The sequence below is a fragment of the Oncorhynchus keta genome, unplaced genomic scaffold (assembly GCF_023373465.1).
Source record: "Oncorhynchus keta strain PuntledgeMale-10-30-2019 unplaced genomic scaffold, Oket_V2 Un_contig_25382_pilon_pilon, whole genome shotgun sequence".
Taxonomy (NCBI): Eukaryota; Metazoa; Chordata; class Actinopteri; order Salmoniformes; family Salmonidae; genus Oncorhynchus; species Oncorhynchus keta.
In genome coordinates this window covers 5,001-8,888 of record NW_026284412.1, presented here as the reverse complement: position 1 = coordinate 8,888, position 3,888 = coordinate 5,001, and the positions used below count along the sequence as shown (strand labels likewise).

The following is a 3,888-nucleotide window of genomic DNA, read 5'->3' as shown; positions in this document are numbered from 1 at the left end:
CATAGGGTAGGGCAGTGTGAGCAGAACCAGCGGTGTCGATTGACTTAGCAAACGAGGATCGGATGTCGTCGACCTTCTTTTCAAAATGGTTGACGAAGTCATCTGCAGAGAGGGAGGGGGGGGAGGGGGAGGAGGATTCAGGAGGGAGGAGAAGGTGGCAAAGAGCTTCCTAGGGTTAGAGGCAGATGCTTGGAATTTAGAGTGGTAGAAAGTGGCTTTAGCAGCAGAGACAGAGGAGGAAAATGTAGAGAGGAGGGAGTGAAAGGATGCCAGGTCCGCAGGGAGGCGAGTTTTCCTCCATTTCCGCTCGGCTGCCCATAGCCCACAGTACATAGTAAACATAGCCCACAGTACATAGTAAACATGGCAAAGATGCTTAATTCCTTACATAAGGGAGAGCAGGCCATGTCAAGACTTTCTCAGTGACCTCAAATACTCATTAACTCTCTCTTGAATGTTTTTTCGGGTTGCATCAGTCTTGGTCACAGTATTAATGATGAACACCTGGAGGTTCACTGGTCAGCCACATTTGCCTCGAGATCCATCCCAGTTGGGGCGGCATGAAGTCTAGTGGTTAGAGCGTTGGGCCAGTAACCGGAAGGTTGTTGAATCAAATCCCTGAGCTGACAAGGTAAACATCTGTTGTTCTGCCCCTGAACAAGGCAGTTAACCCACTGTTCCTAGGACATCATTGTAAATAAGAATTTGTTCTTAAATGACTTGCCTAGTTAAATAAAAAATACAAGTATCTGTCTCTACAAATAATGAGTGATACTGATTCACGTGCACCTTCATCAGATGAGCAGAATGGTACTGCTCTGCGCCCCCATTGATTGTGGTGTCCTATGATAGAAATGGTAGATCAATTAAGAATTAAAAGTGACTCCAACACACAATGCTGCGAATAGAAACACATTTGAAGAATGTAGCAAAACCAACCGCTTTCATGGGAACCATGTGTTTTGTGTGTGGCCCGTTGTCCAGCCCTTTGTCCACCGATCTCCACGGATGGTTGTCTGCATGGTCGTATGCTCTGCAAAAACACATTCATGTTTTTAGTACACAAGTATCGATTGTATTCCACAGTATGCCTACACATATATATGTTAAGAATATAATTAAACATTTTCATTTGTCTAACTGCAGTTTCAGTCAGTAATATGCTACTGTCCAGTTACAGCTTCGTCTGACCAAGTGGAAAAAAAAAATAGGTGTCTTTTTCGGGAGTGTGTGCAGGACAGAGAAATAGCAATACCTACACTATTGTTTTACATTCAACCACCTTCTTCATCCTCATCATTCAGTTCATTGAAATACAATTTTGAATGCACAATTATGAGTTTATATTTGGTTTATACCACCCATTCATTGACAGCATTAATTCAGACCTTGGGACCCAAAAGCATAATCAGTGCTCTAACTCCCCCTTGTGGTGGTCTGGAGCAATGATTCAGTAACGCAAGGTAACATACTAAACATACTAAACCACAAATGACCTCTAAATCCTGCGGCATAATCTCAAAACGTTTAATTGAGGAAACACTGTAAATCACACAGACACAGGACAGTCTAGGGAAAAGACACAGCTACAGATGTATATTAGAGTTGAGGTTACATTTACATTTAAGTCATTTAGGTTAGAAGAATAAGTTACTGTATTTGACCACACTCACATACACACACGCACACACACATTAAATAGGTGAGAGTAACCTGTAGTATCATACCGTTATTTGTCCTAATCCTGGATGATACAGTAAAACACATTACCAAAGATCTTTAATCATGTGTGATTCAGTACATGTTCAGTGGTGGAAGAGACCCTCTGGAGTTGCTGCAGTGTGTCTGGGGCTGCTGTGTGTTCTCCTACTGGCTGGGACCATAGTCCTGTCTGTCTACTGTAAGTTTAGTATGTTTTTACTGAGACTTCAGTAGCCTACTTAATCATACTTACTCATTAATGGTGTTTCAGATACATGTTTCATACTTTTCCTTTTTACAGATGGAGTCATTGATCATCACGACTCAACAGAGATAGACCAGCTACAGACCAGTTACAACACCCTGACTGAAGAGAGAGACCAGCTACAGGACAGCAACAGCCTTCTGACTAAAGAGAGAGACCAGCTACAGGACAGCAACAGCCTTCTGACTAAAGAGAGAGACCAGCTGAAGACCAGCTACAACAACCTGATTAAAGTTAGAGACCAGCTCCAGACAGAGATTTTCTTTGTGGGAGGTTTACCAATCTCAGTGAGTAAACCTACAGTCATACATTTTCATAAATCCCACACACTTTATCATGTGTCTGAATTTTTCATTAAGTATCCAGCGTGATAAGTTGAAGGAAATTCATGTTTTCATCTTGAAGAACAAACCTGTCCTGAGGGCTGGCAGAAGTTAAAATCCAGTTGGTACTTCCTGTCTACTGAGACTAAAACCTGGAAGGAGAGCAGACCTGGTGATTAGATAGAGAGAGAGATAGATATGATCATGCATATACTGTACATACATATATTTACTGTAAATATTTATCTTTCTCAACGACAGACATTTCTCTTCAACCTCAAGAAGACAGTCTGGATTGGTCTGACTGACTCTGTTAAGGAGGGGACCTGGAAATGGGTGGACGGTACCCCACTGACCACAGGGTGAGAGATACTAATCTGTCAATAAGGCTCCATTCAAACATTTTCTATACAGGTTATTGTCACTGATGGCAGCAATCAACAAAGTTAACTGTAATATGAAACATGTCTGTATATTATTTAGTATTGTGATGTTCTAACTGTGATGTCTTATAGTTTTTAACCCTGTAGGTACTGGTATTAACCATAATATCTGACTGTTGTTAACCCTGTAGGTACTGGTATTAACCATGATATCTGACTGTTATTAACCCTGTAGGTACTGGTATTAACCATGATATCTGACTGTTTTTAACCCTGTAGGTACTGGTATTAACCATAATATCTGACTGTTGTTAACCCTGTAGGTACTGGTATTAACCATGATATCTGACTGTTGTTAACCCTGTAGGTACTGGTATTAACCATGATATCTGACTGTGTTTAACCCTGTAGGTACTGGTATTAACCATGATATCTGACTGTTTTTAACCCTGTAGGTACTGGTATTAACCATGATATCTGACTGTTTTTAACCCTGTAGGTACTGGTATTAACCATGATATCTGACTGTTGTTAACCCTGTAGGTACTGGTATTAACCATGATATCTGACTGTTTTTAACCCTGTAGGTACTGGTATTAACCATGATATCTGACTGTTATTAACCCTGTAGGTACTGGTATTAACCATGATATCTGACTGTTTTTAACCCTGTAGGTACTGGTATTAACCATGATATCTGACTGTTGTTAACCCTGTAGGTACTGGTATTAACCATGATATCTGACTGTTGTTAACCCTGTAGGTACTGGTATTAACCATGATATCTGACTGTTGTTAACCCTGTAGGTACTGGTATTAACCATTATATCTGACTGTTGTTAACTCTGTAGGTACTAGTATTAACCATGATATCTGACTGTTGTTAACCCTGTAGGTACTGGTATTAACCATGATATCTGACTGTTGTTAACCCAGTAGGTACTGCTATTAACCATGATATCTGACTGTTGTTAACCCTGTAGGTACTGGTATTAACCATGATATCTGACCGTTATTAACCCTGTAGGTACTGCTATTAACCATGATATCTGACTGTTGTTAACCCTGTAGGTACTGGTATTAACCATGATATCTGACTGTTGTTAACCCTGTAGGTACTGGTATTTACCATGATATCTGACTGTTGTTAACCCTGTAGGTACTGGTATTAACCATGATATCTGACTGTTGTTAACCCTGTAGGTACTGGTATTAA

The 3,888-nt window shown here is 40.5% G+C and overlaps 1 long non-coding RNA gene across 3 annotated transcripts in view; it reads left to right on the top strand.

Annotated features, from left to right (window-relative positions):
- Positions 1–2,688: 2,688 nt before the first annotated feature.
- Positions 2,689–3,888, top strand: part of LOC127922347 (uncharacterized) — a 2,529-nt gene continuing 1,329 nt past the window's right edge. The window contains exons 1-4 of one of the 3 annotated variants that reach the window (XR_008111042.1): positions 2,689–2,951; positions 3,084–3,303; positions 3,348–3,479; positions 3,568–3,655. This is a non-coding gene — a long non-coding RNA (uncharacterized LOC127922347). The other 2 variants (XR_008111040.1, XR_008111041.1) reach the window with 2 other exon arrangements.